The following is a 17,205-nucleotide window of genomic DNA, read 5'->3' as shown; positions in this document are numbered from 1 at the left end:
ATGGCAAAGCTATCCATTTATTCTGTTTTTCATCTTCACGTAGCAAAACAGACCTTGAAACAGAGTTACATGTACAGATATACTGATGGAAACAATTATATGACGTGCAGATAATGAAAGGATAAAAGGAATGGTAAAGCAAAATAGACAGTCACAGGTGGAAAAGAGATATATGAGACAGATAGTAGATAGATAATAGAGGGATAGATAGATAGATAGATAGATAGATAGATAGAGGGATAGATAGATAGATAGATAATAGAGGGATAGATAGATAGATAAATAGAGGGATAGATAGATAGATAGATAATAGAGGGATAGATAGAGGGATAGATATAGATAGATTGAGGGATAGATAGATGGATAGATAGATAGATAGATAGATAGATAGAGGGATAGATAGATAGATAGATAGAGGAATAGATAGATATAGATAATAGAGGGATAGATAGATAGAGGGATAGATAGATGGATAGATAATAGAGGGATAGATAATAGAGGGATAGAGGGATAGATAGATGGATAGATAGATGGATAGATAATAGAGGGATAGATAGATAGATAGATAGATGGATAGATAGATAATAGAGGGATAGATAGAGAGGTAGATGGATAGTAGATAGATAATAGATAGAGAGATAGAATATGCTATACATAGATATATAATGGAAGGATAGCTAGAGAGATAGATAGATATTAGATACTAGATAAATAGTAGATAGGGGGATAGATAGATAGATAAATAGATAATAGAGGGATAGATAGAGAGGTAGATGGATGGATAGATAGATAGGTAATATATAGAGGGATAGATAGAGAAGTAGATGGATAGAGGGATAGTAGATAGATAATAGAGGGATAGATGATGGATAGATAGATGATAGATAAATAGTAGATATAGGGATAGATAGATAGATAGATAAGATAAGCCATCGACTTCCATAGCCATCACCCTAGATGTGCCCCCACAGTCCCCATCCTGGATGTGCCCCATCCATCCATCCTACAGTCCCCACCCATCACCCCCACAGTCCCAGTCCCTAATGTACACATGCTTTGGCAAAACTAATTTGTATTTGGTCCTGCCAATAAACCTTATTTGATTTGATTTAGATAGATAATAGAGGGAGAGATAGATAAGATAGATAAGAAATAGATCAAGGGATAGATAGAGTGAGATAGATAAGAGATACTGTAGATAGATCGAGGAATAGATACGTAGATGATGGATATATAGAATTAAGATAGCTAGAATATGCATAGATAGATACCTTAGATAGATAGATAGATAGATAATAGAAAGACAGAGGATACATATTTATTTGCTTATTCCAGTGCCTGGGATCCAGTATAGCTACATGATGACTGGAACAGTACTGCAGCAATCTCCCGGCGTCTGTGCACTGGGGTGCGGGAAATAATCACTTTTGCAGGAAAATTGGTTCAATTCAAGTCAGTTGGAGTCAATGCTGTAATGACCCCAGGTTATTGTCAGTGTGAAGAAGGGCAAACAATTACAAAATCTGATGGAGCCCCCTCAGCTGTGATGTGGTCTTTCAAGTCACAATATCAATTTCTTCCAGTATGACCATTATAAAGTGGAAACATTGTAATCTGAGAGGCCACAATTCTATAGAAAACTATTAATTTGTTTCAAAGTTTTCAAAATCTAAAAAGGGGATGTTGTTTTAGAAAATAATTTTTCCTTTCCCTTTTAGAGCTGCACGGATAACCTTTTTGCGCTGACTGGGCATGGTGTAACCCTACGTTGCCCTGTGACGGCTCTGCTGAGATATTAATTGCCCAGATTTTCACACATTACAATTGAACCCTGGGTTTTCCAGCAGGATGAGACTTTGCAAGCAGCTAATTGAAAGGACACTTGTCTAATAAGAAGTGATTGCCCAAAGCCGAGGAAAAATACATGGATGACTCGTAGGCTGTGTGCGCACATTGCATTTTTGTCGTGATCTTTCGATGCAAATGTGTCGCAACCCTGAAGGGAATCCTGATGCCAGCAAAGTCAATGAGAATCCTGACATCTCATGCACTTGATTTGTGCAGATCTATAGCTGCACAATGTCAATTCTTTCAGTGTCTTTGCTGCAGATCCCTACCCATAGTAATGAATGGGGGAAAATCTGCACCGATATAGCAAAAATGTGCGTTTTACCTTTTCCTTTTTCCTGAAATATAACATAATGAAGCTTTTCTCCTCCGGAATCAGCAGTTCACTCTGGCCCAGGTAGTGCAGGACATGTAGTACCACACTGTGCAGTAGGGTGGCGCCACTAGACTGTGCATGTGGGTCAGTAATAGCAGTGAATCTGATAATTTCTTGATCCATTAGTCAGTGGCATAATTGTATGCTGAATTTCAGTTACAATGTCGCAGATAAAACGATTGTTCAAACAATTGTGATGATCCCAATTATCCCATTATACCTTGTGGAAGCTCTTGTAGATGTGACAGCTGTAGAATCCACAATAGCACGGAAACTTCACTCATGTACTCGTGATATTAATGGGCAAACACATCTCACATGCCTGGCGTCTGCCAAGAAAGTCTGCGGTATGTGGCAGCCTGCGAGCTGATGGAAAACATCTCATGTCATCCGCTCACGCCTAGAAGATCGGAGGCATATCATGGAGAGCGCGGTTATGGTGTAAGATGTGCTTCCAGATTCACACCATTTTCTGCATATCTTACATCTTCAGACTTGTTTCTTACCTCTATTACATGCGGGTGCCGTGGTCACAGGTAGGGTTCACATATGTGTTCGCAGTTTGGAGGACGTGATGCCACAACTCACTTCTATACCATAGAGCTCACTATGACTGCAAATGAAAGGGAATGCGACAACAAGAAATTACCTATTATTTAAATCAGGTCTAGATTTTAAATTTGTTTTTTAACTTTTCATTCTTATTTTTTTAATATTTTACATCAATAGCAATTTTCACACTGGCCACTAGGCCTCATATAGTTCCTGTTTAGTACAGGAGACTTTTCAGCAGGGTCGTTATCATCCCAGACAGATTATTATTATTTATTATTATAGTGCCATCAATTCCATGGCGCTTTACATATGAAAGGAATATACATAATAGGGACAAGTACAATAATCATAAACAATACAAGATACAGACAGGTACAGGAGGATAGAGGTCCCTGCCCACGAGGGCTCACAGTCTACAAGGGATGGGTGAGGATACAGTAGGTGAGGGTAGGGCTGGTCGTGCGGCACTGTATCAGACAGAGGGTTATGGCAGGTTGTAGGCTTGTCGGAAGAGGTGGGTCTTCAGGTTCCTTTTGAAGCTTGTCAAGTTAGGCGAGAGTCTATGTTGTAGCATGGCGTTCCAGAGCATGGGGGAGGCAGATTGACAAGCCTCTATTCACAGTAGATAACACAGGACCCACCCTTCATTATAGTTCAATAGAATTCTGTGGAATCTGAGTCAGTTTATTCCTGTTAAGGTCCAGTCACACTAAACAACTTACCAGCGATCCCAACAACGATACAACCTGATAGGGATCGCTGGTAAGTTGCTAGGAGGTCGCTGGTGAGATGTCACACTAAGCGACGCTCCAGCGATCCCACCAGCAACCTGACCTAGCAGGGATCGCTGGAGCGTCGCTACACGGGTTGCTGGTGAGCTGTCACACAGGCAGATCTCACCAGCAACCAGTGACCAGCCCCCAGCCAGCAGCGCCGCGTGGAAGCGATGCTGCGCTTGGTAACTAAGGTAAATATCGGGTAACCAACCCGATATTTACCTTGGTGACCAGCGCACACCGCTTAGCGCTGGCTCCCTGCACACCTAGCCACAGTACACATCGGGTTAATTACCCGATGTGTACTCTGCTACGTGTGCAGGCAGCAGGAGCCGGCTTCTGCGGACGCTGGTAACCACGGTAAACATCGGGTAACCAAGAAGCCCTTACCTTGGTTACCCGATATTTACCTTCGTTACCAGCGTCCGCCGCTCTCACACTGCCAGTGCCGGCTCCCTGTTCCCTGCACTCCTAGCCACAGTACACATCGGGTTAATTACCCAATGTGTACTGTGGCTACGTGTGCAGAGAGCAGGGAGCCGGCACTAACAGCGTGAGAGCGACGAACGCTGGTAACGAAGGTAAATATCGGGTAACCAAGGTAAGGGCTTCTTGGTTACCCGATGTTTACCGTGGTTACCAGCGTCCGCAGAAGCCGGCTCCTGCTGCCTGCACATTCAGTTGTTGCTCTGTCGCTGTCACACACAGCGATGTGTGCTTCACAGTGGGAGAACAACAACTAAAAAATGGCCCAGGACATTCAGCAACAACCAACGACCTCACAGCAGGGGCCAGGTTGTTGCTGGATGTCACACACAGCGACATCACTAGCAACATCGCTGCTACGTCACAAAAGTTGTTCCTTAGCAGCGATGTTGCTAGCGATGTTGCTTAGTGTGACGTGGCCTTTAGTGTCCATTTGCCCAAGACGTGCTTCACACGTCAGTGATTCTGGGACGTATGTTGCGGTTTTTATATGTACCAGAATCACGGACATACGCAGAGCCATTCAAAATAATGGGTCTGCGCACACATCATTGATTTCTCACTTACTGTGTTTCCGTGCGGTGTACATACAGTACAGACCAAAAGCTTAGACACACTTTCTCATTCAAAGAGTTTTCTTTATTTTCATGACTCTGAAAATTGTAGATTCACATTGAAGACATCAAAACTATGAATGAAAACATGTGGAATGAAATACTTGAAAAAGTGTGAAACAACTGAAAATATGTCTTATATTCTAGGTTCATCAAAGTAGCGAACTTTTGCTTTGATTACTGCTTGCACACTCTTGGCATTTTCTTGATGAGCTTCAAGAGGTAGTCACTGGAAATGGTTTTCCAACAGTCTTGAAGGAGTTCCCAGAGATGCTTAGCACTTGTTGGCCCTTTTGCCTTCACTCTGCGGTCCAGCTCACCCCAAACCAACTCGATTAGGTTCAGGTCTGGTGACTGTGGAGACCAGGTCATCTGGCGTAGCACCCCATCACTCTCCTTCTTAGTCAAATAGCCCTTACACAGCCTGGAGGTGTGTTTGTGGTCATTGTCCTCTTGAAAAATAAATGATGGTCCAACTAAATGCAAACCGGATGGAATAGCACGCTGCTGCAAGATGCTGTGGTAGCCATGCTGGTTCAGTATGCCTTCAATTTTGAATAAATCCCCAACAGTGTCACCAGCAAAGCACCCCCACACCGTCACACCTCATCTTCCATGCTTCACGGTGGGAACCAGGCATGTAGTGTCCATCCGTTCACCTTTTCTACAAAAACACGGCGGTTGGATCTAAAGATCTCAAATTTGGACTCATCAGACCAAAGCAAAGATTTCCACTGGTCTAATGTCCATTCCTTGTGTTCTTTAGCCCAAACAAGTCTCTTCTGCTTGTTGCCTGTTCTTAGCAGTGGTTTCCTAGCAGCTATTTTACCATGAAGGCCTGCTGCACAAAGTCTCCTCTTAACAGTTGCTCTAGAGATGAGAAGGTGTGTCCAAACTTTTGGTATTTTGGAACTCAGACTTGACTTGAACTTGTTCCTGGACCCCGAACGCCATATAAGTCAATGGGGACCCAAACTAATAGGCTCGACTCAAGTAACGAGTATAATGGAAGTCAATAATTGTGCCATTCCGCTTACCTTTACTTACTTGAATTTCAAAACCTAAACATCCGAACTGACCAGTAAAGCTACGTATAGAATCAGTCTGATAGTGCCAGAATAGCACTGGCGTTAGGTTATATACGAGAATCCTGGTGATTGGTTCCCTTTCAATTAAGTTTTGGGGGTGACAGGCTCCCTTTAATCTTACATACAGAGCTTGTACACTGGAATTCATAATTCATTCCGAAAGGCAGTAGATGCCGAATCAATCAGAGTAGGGATGCCAGGGTACCATGTGCCAGGTAACTAATCAGGATGATGGGCAGGAGGCTCCACACTCTTCTGTGCTGCTGTTCTTATTGATACAGAATAACAATTTGATTAAGAACAAAAAGGCAAGAATAAATTAGCACATTCCTGCAAAGAAATTCTCATCATCCACTTACTTGCACTCCTGATGTTGCAGAGAGGGTCAGCGGAATACTTTAAGGGCATAGGATGAGACTAATTACTAAACTACTTTAGATACAGAAGAGAGAAGTTTTTTGTGTAGCAGAATTTTAAGAAGGGATTACTCAGCTCCATGACAAATTTATGTGGAAAACGTGTCAAACTATAAAATAAACCACAAATACATCAACTGTACTATACAGTCAGGGCCAGAAATATTTGGACAGTGACACAAGTTTTGTTATTTTAGCTGTTTACAAAAACATGTTCAGAAATACAATTATATATATAATATGGGCTGAAAGTGCACACTCCCTGCTGCAATATGAGAGTTTTCACATCCAAATCGGAGAAAGGGTTTAGGAATCATAGCTCTGTAATGCATAGCCTCCTCTTTTTCAAGGGACCAAAAGTAATTGGACAAGGGACTCTAAGGGCTGCAATTAACTCTGAAGACGTCTCCCTCGTTAACCTGTAATCAATGAAGTAGTTAAAAGGTCTGGGGTTGATTACAGGTGTGTGGTTTTGCATTTGGAAGCTGTTGCTGTGACCAGACAACATGCGGTCTAAGGAACTCTCAATTGAGGTGAAGCAGAACATCCTGAGGCTGAAAAAAAAGAAAAAATCCATCAGAGAGATAGCAGACATGCTTGGAGTAGCAAAATCAACAGTCGGGTACATTCTGAGAAAAAAGGAATTGACTGGTGAGCTTGGGAACTCAAAAAGGCCTGGGCGTCCACGGATGACAACAGTGGTGGATGATCGCCGCATACTTTCTTTGGTGAAGAAGAACTTGTTCACAACATCGACTGAAGTCCAGAACACTCTCAGTGAAGTAGGTGTATCTGTCTCTAAGTCAACAGTAAAGAGAAGACTCCATGAAAGTAAATACAAAGGGTTCACATCTAGATGCAAACCATTCATCAATTCCAAAAATAGACAGGCCAGAGTTAAATTTGCTGAAAAACACCTCATGAAGCCAGCTCAGTTCTGGAAAAGTATTCTATGGACAGATGAGACAAAGATCAATCTGTACCAGAATGATGGGAAGAAAAAAGTTTGGAGAAGAAAGGGAACGGCACATGATCCAAGGCACACCACATCCTCTGTAAAACATGGTGGAGGCAACGTGATGGCATGGGCATGCATGGCTTTCAATGGCACTGGGTCACTTGTGTTTATTGATGACATAACAGCAGACAAGAGTAGCCGGATGAATTCTGAAGTGTACCGGGATATACTTTCAGCCCAGATTCAGCCAAATGCCGCAAAGTTGATCGGACGGCGCTTCATAGTACAGATGGACAATGACCCCAAGCATACAGCCAAAGCTACCCAGGAGTTCATGAGTGCAAAAAAGTGGAACATTCTGCAATGGCCAAGTCAATCACCAGATCTTAACCCAATTGAGCATGCCTTTCACTTGCTCACATCCAGACTTAAGACGGAAAGACCCACAAACAAGCAAGACCTGAAGGCTGCGGCTGTAAAGGCCTGGCAAAGCATTAAGAAGGAGGAAACCCAGCGTTTGGTGATGTCCATGGGTTCCAGACTTAAGGCAGTGATTGCCTCCAAAGGATTCGCAACAAAATATTGAAAATAAAAATATTTTTTTTGTCTTTGGTTTATTTGTCCAATTACTTTTGACCTCCTAAAATGTGGAGTGTTTGTAAAGAAATGTGTACAATTCCTACAATTTCTATCAGATATTTTTGTTCAAACCTTCAAATTAAACGTTACAATCTGCACTTGAATTCTGTTGTAGAGGTTTCATTTCAAATCCAATGTGGTGGCATGCAGAGCCCAACTCACGAAAATTGTGTCACTGTCCAAATATTTCTGGACCTAACTGTATCTCATAGCATTCAGTATTCACACTTTTGGGTGAAAGGGAACCTGTCACCAGATTTGTCCCCTATATGCCATGGCCACCACCAGTGGGCTTTTATATACAGCACTCTAGAATATATATTATACATAACAGCCCAGGCCGGTGTGTAGAACGTAAAAATCACTTTTATAATACTCACCTAGGGGGCAGTCCAGTCCGATGGGTGTCTTTGCTCTACCGTCCGGCGCCTCCTCTCTTCAGCGATTGCCGTCCTTCTTCTGAGGCCCATGTGCATGACGCGTCCAACGACATCCACACTGGCCAGCATTGAGGTCCTGCACAGGCACTTTGATCTGCCCTGCTCAGGGCCGATCAAAGATTTGTAGTGTGCATGCGCGGGTGGTCTTTAATCTTTCCTAGCACCTGCGCATTACACAGTACTTTGATCTGCCCACAGCAGGACAGAACCAAGTGCACCTGCGCAGGACCGCAGGGTCGGCCTTTGTGGATAATCTAGACGCGTCATCCACACTGGGCTGGGAAAAAGGAGGACGGTGTATGAAGCAGAGAATAGGCACTGGACCAGAGAGCAGCGATACTCACCGGTCTGGATCACCCTCTAGGTGAGTATTATAAAAGTGTTTTTTATGTTATACAGCGTGGCCTGGGCTCTTATATACAGCATTCTCGAATGCTGTATATATAGTGCCTTGCGAAAGTATTCAGCCCACTTGATTTTTTTTTCAACCTATTCCCACATTTCAGGCTTCAAACATAAAGATAATAATTTAAATTTTATGGTGAAGAATCAACAGCAAGTGGGACACATTTGTTAAGTTGAACAAAATTTACTGCTTATTTTAAAGTTTTTTTAAAAAAAATATTAAACTGAAAATTGGGGTGTGCAATATTATTCGACCCCTTTAAGTTAATACTTTGTAGCGCCACCTTTTACTGCGATTACAGCTGCAAGTCGCTTGGGGTATGTCTCTATCAGCTTTGCACATTGAGAGACTGAAATTCTTGCCCATTCTTTCTTTGCAAAGAGCTCGAGCTGAGTGAGGTTGGATAGAGAGCTTTTGTGAACAGCAGTTTTCAGCTATTTCCACAGATTCTCGATTGGATTGAGGTCTGGACTTTGACTTGGCCATTCTAACACCTGGATACGTTTGTTTGTGAACCATTCCATTGTAGATTTTGCTTTATGTCTTGGCTCATTAAGACAATGAGCCAAGACATAAAGCAAAATCTACAATGGAATGGTTCACAAATAAACGTATCCAGGTGTTAGAAGACAAATCTCCGTCCCAGTCTGAGGTCTTTTGCAGACTCCAACAGATTTTCTTCAAGAATTGTCCTGTATTTGGCTCCCTACATCTGCCCATCAATTTTAACTATCTTCCCTGTCCCTGCTGAAGAAAAGCAGGCCCAAACCATGATGCCGCCACCACCGTGTTTGACAGTGGGGATTGTGTGTTCAGGGTGATGAGCTGTGTTGCTTTTACGCCAAACATATCGTTTGGCATTGTGCCCAAAACGTTCAATTTTGTTTCATCTGACCAAAGCACCTTCTTCCACATGTTTGCTGTGTCTCCCAGGTGGCTTGTGGCAAACTTTAAACAACACTTTTTATGGATATCTTTGAGAAATGGCTTTCTTCTTGCCACTCTTCTAGAAAGGCCAGATTTGTGCAGTGTACGACAGATTGTTGTCCTATGGACAGACTCTCCCACCTCAGCTGTAGATCTCTGCAGTATATCCAGAGTGATCATGGGCCTCTTGGCTGCATCTCTGATCAGTCTTATCCTTGTTTGAGATGAAAGTTTTGAGGCACGGTCGGGTCTTGGTAGATTTGCAGTGGTATGATACTTCTTTCATTTCAATATGATCGCTTGCACAGTGCTTCTTGGGATGTTTAAAGTTTTGGAAATCATTGTGTAACAAAATCTGGCTTTAAACTTCTCCACAACAGTATCCCGGACCTGCCTGTTGTGTTCCTTGGTCTTCATGATGCTCTATATGCTTTAAACAGAACTCTGAGATTATCACAGAGCTGGTGTATTTATATGGAGACTTCATTATACACAGGTGGCTTATATTTATCATCATCAGTCATTTAGGACAACATTGGATCATTCAGAGATCCTCAATGAACCTCTGAAGTGAGTTTTCTGCACTGAAAGTAAAGGGGCCAAATATTATTGCACGCCCCAATATTCAGTTTTTTATTTTTTAAAAAAGTTTAAAATAAGCAATAAATTTCGTTCAACTTCACAATTGTGTCCCACTTGTTGTTGATTCTTCACCATAAAATTTAAATTTTTATCTTTATGTTTGAAGCCTAAAATGTGGGAAAAGGTTAAAAAAAATCATTGGGCCGAATACCTTCGCAAGGCACTGTAAGTACACACTGGCTGCAGTGGCTGCAGCTTATAGTCGCCAAATCTGGTGACAGGTTCCCTTTAAGGACTTTCCTTAAGGGAAACCTGTCAGGTTCCTTATGCCCTCAAAGACAGAAGCATTCACATTTTCATTCTTCAAAATTCCTTTCCTAACTAGTCCTGGATAACATCATTCTCTAAAATTAATGTGTAAAAAAAAGCATTTATTTTGTATGCAAATTAGGGACTTGACTACTCAAAAGGGTGTTCTTTCCCCAGACTAGTCAGCTCTCTTTCCACGTTATCACGTGGGAGTAGTGATAATGTCGCGGGCGGAGGAGGGGACGTTGCGCTCTCCCACTGCTCGGGTCCGGCTGCCGCTGCTGCGGCCGCTGCTGCTGCTCGGTGGTGGCTCGAGCGGTGGGCCGGATCCCGGGGACTCGAGCGGCGCTCCTTGCCCGTGAGTGAAAAGGGGGGTATTTGGTTGTGGGGGGTTTTGATTATTATTTATTATTATTATTGTTTATTTATAGAGCACCATTGATTCCATGGTGCTGTACATGAGGGGGTTACATACAGAATACATGTACACGTTACAATAGACAGACTAGCACAGGGGGAAGAGGGCCCTGCCCTTGCGGGCTTACATCCTAAAGGATTTTGGGGAGGAGACAGTAGGTGGGGTGTAGGTGGGGCGGCAGCTCCGCACGGTGGTGGGGCGGCAGCTCCGCACGGTGGTGGGGCGGCAGCTCCGCACGGTGGTGGGGCGGCAGCTCCGCACGGTGGTGGGGCGGCAGCTCCGCACGGTGGTGGGGCGGCAGCTCCGCACGGTGGGTGGATATTGTCCGTGACGCCACCCACGGTTGTGGTGATTTTGGTGACACCACCGCTGCTCTAGACGGGGATCCCGGGAGCGGTGACTGGGAGCAGCTTTGTTGTTATTTCTCCCCTCCATGGGTAGGGGGTTGGTTGTCCCGGGGCCCGGTGATGGGGTAGGGATGGATGGCAGGCAGGTTACGGGGCCTGGGAAGGTGCAGGGTAGCGGGGGCAGCGCTGTGCCGCACGGCACTGTGGTACTCACTCAGCCCAATGATGAAGACACAGTTCTCGGTAAAACACACGGCTGGATGGACGGGTCCCACAGACGGCTGCGGTGCTGTTGCTCCCAGCGGGTTGGTGGCAACTGCCTTTCCCTGCACCTAAGATGTCTGTACGGTTCCAATGGGTTCCCACCGGTAACCCGCTCCCCGGCTTGGATATGGGCCGGAGGAGCCCCTTTTGCCCGCAGGCGCTGGCCCTAAGAAACGGATCCCTTGGCGGTGGCGGTGTCCCTCTCACTCGGTTGGACGGTTGCCTTCTGTCGGGACTTGATTGTTTGGAAACCCAGGAGGTCCCCTTCACTAACGGATTTGGCAAATTCACGGCGACTCCTAGCCTTGCCGGGGTCCGAAAAGCCCCTACCAGATGGTGCTGGCTCCTCTTTGTGTACCGGTCCGGTACCGCCGGGCCACCGCCCGCCCACGGTCCTTACGGTAGACTCCAATCGGCCACTCCTGCAGACGGTCACCACCGTCTGCCAACCTTGCTGATCTGTCCGGGCCACACACCCGGACCAACTTCAGGCTGCTTAGCTGTCACTTTTCTTCCTTCCACTTTCACCTCTCAAACTCATCTTCCTGGTTTTCCCGCCTCCAGGACTGTGAACTCCTCGGTGGGCGGGACCAACCGCCTGGCCCACCCCCTGGTGTGGACATCAGCCCCTAGAGGAAGGCAACAAGGGTTTTGTGTTCTGGCTTTGGTGTGCCTGCTGGGAGTGTGGGGTGTGTGGGTGTTGTGCTCTGTGGCCCCTGGCTTGTCCAGGGCGCCACAATAACATGATTTCAATGAGCTGGCGTCATTGTAGACCCCTAGAAATCTTGCGCATGCGCGGTTCATTTTGGCAGCGTCAGTGCGCCTCAGAAACTGGGTGCACATGTCTCGACTTCAGACAACACCTTCTGAACTTCCGAACATGGGCAGGGCGCCTCTCTAAAGCCAGGATGTGTATGTGACGACCCCTGACCTAATCAAGGTGTCACAGGGAACTGAGCTCCTTTCTCTTATGGTGCAGAGCTCAACCCTCCATGGTTCTGGGATCCTAACTGTTGGTATTGCTTCCATCAGCATCCAAATCCTAGCCACACCTCCCTCCACACCCTGTCAGGCACACCAGTGGGTGGTCTAGCTGGAAAAGGGCTACCCACCTAGGGGTCAGGCAGACTGGTGGGAGGGACAAGTTGAGTTGAGTGGTAGCCCTCAGAGAGTGAGGAGCTGAGGGAGTTGGAGCTCCCTGGGAGACTTTGGCTAGGTCGCAGATGGTGGTCTGGGACTGGAGGAGTCGAAGACCCGGTTGCAGGGTATTGGAGAAGGGTGCTCAGACTTAGTTTTGGAGAACGATCGGCACCGGAAAATCTAGTAACCGGAGCACGGCAGGGTACTGGACCCTAGAACAGGGAGTAGCTTCACACAACCTGATAATTAACCTGTGGAGGATAGTCTCTTTATGAACTTTCCCCAAGAGCTCAGAGATCGAAGGCACCAACACAACGAGGGGGATAGGGCTTTCCCAGCTTATGCGGCCCACTGAAATTCCAAGTTTCAGCCATCAAGAGCACAGCTCCTCTAACTAATCATAGGGAGCGGGACCCCGAAAGCTTCAGGCTGAGGGGTCACTCAAAAAAGTCTAAACATAGTGCATGGAGACAGGTGCAGAACCATCAGCAATACCAACGGGGACGGATTCCTGGACGAGTTCCCCTGAGTGGCAGCGGCACCCAGAGGCTTGGTTTACTCCTGTGTCTGCTTAATGGTCGCACCAACATCCACATGGCCTGAGTGAGAATGCTGCGCTCCCCTGAGTCTGCCCGCCTGACCTGCACCACTCTCCCCCACACCTCCACCATCCCGAGTCCCGGGGCCTCCCCTACCCGTGGAGGCAACGTCATCTGGCTGCCCCGCTCCATCTCCTCTGGGTACTCCCATCGGCAGCAGCGGTACCCCCTTACGGCGAACCACAGGTGCCGTCACGAACACTAACCCCCTGTAAATAGCCCCCCTTTTATTTTTGAGTGGCTGTAAGCCCCCGGGTCCGGAGACCCTCGAGCCACGCAACCCCGGATCTGAGCAGTCCGACTGCTGCAGGGGCGGTACATGTACACCCGGCTTCTGAGGCACACTGACGCTGCAGAAATTAGCCGAGCGCATTTGCAAGATTTCCAGGAGCTGCGGTGACGCTGGCTTGTGGAAATCATGTTATCACACTCATATGGGAGTGATAACATGGAAAGAGGTCCAACTAGTCTGGGGAAACAATGCCCCAAGACCCTAAATTGCATACGAAAGATGGAGGTAATATAATGCTTTTTTTACACATTGATTTTAGAGAATGATGTTATACAGGGCAGGTTATGTGTAAATCAGAATGCTGCTGGTTGGATGGCATAAGGGACCTGACAGGTTCCCTTATGGATGGCATACACCCCAGAGTACTACAGGAATTGAGTTCTGTGATAGATAGACCATTATTTTTAATCTTCTCAGATTCCTTAATAACAGGGTCGGTACCGCAGGACTGGCGCATAGCAAATGTGGTGCCAATATTCAAAAAGGGGACAAAAACTGAGCCGGGAAATTATAGGCCGGTAAGTTTAACCTCTACGGTTGGTAAAATCCTTGAGGGTTTCTTGAGAGATGCTATACTGGAGTATCTCAAGAAAAATAACCTTATGACAGAGTATCAACATGGGTTTATGAGGGATCAATCCTGTCAAACTAATTTGATCAGCTTCTATGAAGAGGTAAGTTCAAGTCTGGACCAGGGAAATGCAGTGGATGTTGTGTATATGGACTTTTCAAAAGCTTTTGATACGGTGCCACACAAAAGGTTGGTACATAAAATGAGAATAATGGGGATAGGGGAAAATATGTGTAACTGGGTTAAAAACTGGCTCAGTGATAGGAAACAAAGGGTGGTTATTAATGGTACGTACTCGGACTGGGTCTCAGTTCATAGTGGTGTACCACAGGGGTCAGTATTGGGCCCGCTTCTTTTCAACATATTTATAAATGACCTTGTTGGGGGCATGCGGAGTAGAATTTCAATATTTGCAGATGATACTAAACTCTGCAGGGTAATCAATACAGAGGAGGATAATTTTATATTACAGGGAGATTTATGTAAATTGGAGGATTGGGCTGAGAAGTGGCAATTGAAGTTTAATGTAGATAAATGTAAGGTCATGCACTGGGTAGAGGAAATAACATTTATGATTATGTACTTAATTGTAGAACACTGGGTAAAACAGACACAGAAAAAGACTTGGGTGTATGGGTGGATGGTAAACTTCACTTTAGTGGACAGTGTCAGGCAGCTGCTGCCAGGGCTAATAAAATAATGGGATGTATTAAAAGAGGTATAAGTGTTCATGAAAAAAATATAGTTCTACCTCTGTACAAGTCACTAGTGCGACCGCACTTAGAATACTGTGTACAATTCTGGGCACCGATATATAAGAAGGACATAGCTGAACTGGAGAGGGTGCAGAGAAGAGCCACCAAGATTATTAGAGGAATGGGTGGGCTGCAATACGAAGACAGGTTATTAAACTTGGGGTTATTTAGTTTGGAAAAACGAAGGCTTAGGGGGGATCTAATCACAATGTATAAATATATGAGGGGACAGTACAGAGACCTTTCCAAAGATCTTTTTACACCTAGGCCTGCGACTGGAACACGGGGGCATCCGCTACGTCTTGAGGAAAGAAGGTTTAATCATAATCACAGACGAGGATTCTTTACTGTACGAGCAGTGAGACTATGGAACTCTCTGCCGCATGATGTTGTAATGAGTGATTCACTACTAACATTTAAGCAGAGCCTGGATGCCTTTCTTGAAAAATTTAATATTACCAGTTATGTATATTAGATTTTATGACAGGGTATTGATCCAGGGAACTAGTCTGATTGCCGGATGTGGAGTCAGGAAGGAAATTTTTTCCCCATTGGAACTTGTTTGCCACATTGGGGTTTATTTTGCCTTCCTCTGGATCAACATGTTAGGCTACGGGTTGAACTAGATGGACTTAGAGTCTCCCTTCAACCTTAAAAACTATGATGATGATGATGATGATGATGATGTATATAGCCATTCAATTTTGAGTTTCAATTCCTCACCATTTTCAAAATCTCTATTTGCTGTCATTGAATAGAAATGCCTTTGACTACTACTAAGACATCCGAGAGTTACTTAAAGTTTTATCCTCTCTAGAAAAGTCCCTTTTAGTGCTGATAGTTACAGTGTGCCCAATTAAGGATAAATAGATTTGCGCCACCACAAAGAGCTAAATTTCCTCTTTCTTATCGATTTGTGAATATAAGTCTGTGTTTAAATAAAACAATGTATGGAACACTGGACTTTAGCACTAGATTAGTATTACACATTGGAACCAGGTAATCAGGTACCGAAGGAGCACAGAAGATTTCCCATCATATGTAAAGTTGGTACTCAAGGACAAGGCATTTTATGTAAACCAATGGCTGCTAATCAAATGAACAACTTGAGGCGACGAATTGGATGACAGTCATATAGCAAGCATGGAAATAAATTAGGATGGATAATGATGGCGCATAGGGAATGGGGTCACAAGATTAATTAACATTATTTGTGTCCCAAAGGGAGACTGGACTATTAACCTAGACTAGTGAGAGGTCAAACAGTATCTGTTAATTGACATCAAGTTGGGCTTTCAGACACTTCCTACACTGTTTTAAAACCCAATACAAATAATAAAATACACAACATGAGAAGATGAAGACTAGTGATGAGCGAGCATGCTTGTTACTACTCGGTACTCGCACGAGTATCACTGTACTCGGGCTACTCGGCGGGTACCGAGTAATTTTGCAATACTCGTGCTTTACTCGTGGTCTTCATCCCTGCATGTTGGCGCTCTTTTGAGAGCCAGCCCTCATGCAGGGATTGGCTGGCAGACCACTGCAATGCCACAGCCCTGTTAGTTGTGGAATTGCAGTGATTGGCTGGCCTGCACAGCGTGACCGAGCCTTTATACCGGCCGGCGCGCTGTGCTCTGTACACAGCCATCTCATATTCCCTGCTTTCCACGCCCACAGGCGCCTATGATTGGTTGCAGTGAGACACGCCCCCACGCTGAGTGACAGGTGTCACACTGCACCCAATCACAGCAGCCGGTGGGCGGGTCTATACTGTGCAGTAAAATAAATAAATAAATAATTAAAAAAAACGGCGTGCGGTCCCCCCAATTTTAATACCAGCCAGATAAAGCCATACAGCTGAAGGCTGGTATTCTCAGGATGGGGAGCTCCACGTTATGGGGAGCCCCCCACCCTAACAATATCAGTCAGCAGCTGCCCAGAATTGCCGCATACATTATATGCGACAGTTCTGGGGCTGTACCCGGCTCTTCCCGATTTACCCTAGTGCGTTGGCAAATCGGGGTAATAAGGAGTTAATGGCAGCCCATAGCTGCCACTAAATCCTAGATTAATCATGTCAGGCGTCTCCCCGAGATTCCTTCCATGATTAATCTGTAAATTACAGTTAAAAAACACACACACCCGAAAAATCCTTTATTAGAAATAAAAAACACAAACAAAGTCCCTCATTACCAATTTATTAACCCCGACAAACCCTCCATGTCCGGCGTACTCCACGGACTCCGGCGTCGCGTCCAGCTCTGCTGCATGGAAGTGACAGGAGCTGCAGAAGACACCGCCGCTCCGGTCACCTCCACGCAGCTAATGAAGGGAATAGCGCGATCAGCTGCTGTCAGTCAGGTAACTCCCGGCCACCGCTGGATCCAGCGGTGGCC

At 45.2% G+C, this 17,205-nt stretch overlaps 1 long non-coding RNA gene across 1 annotated transcript in view; it reads left to right on the top strand.

The window, feature by feature from the left end:
• Nucleotides 1-17,205, top strand: part of LOC142311740 (uncharacterized) — a 441,604-nt gene that overhangs the window by 362,485 nt on the left and 61,914 nt on the right. The gene's annotated exons all lie outside the window — the stretch shown is intronic.

This window comes from Anomaloglossus baeobatrachus, chromosome 5, assembly GCF_048569485.1.
Source record: "Anomaloglossus baeobatrachus isolate aAnoBae1 chromosome 5, aAnoBae1.hap1, whole genome shotgun sequence".
Classification (NCBI taxonomy): Eukaryota; Metazoa; Chordata; class Amphibia; order Anura; family Aromobatidae; genus Anomaloglossus; species Anomaloglossus baeobatrachus.
This window is presented reverse-complemented; position numbering and strand designations above follow the sequence as displayed.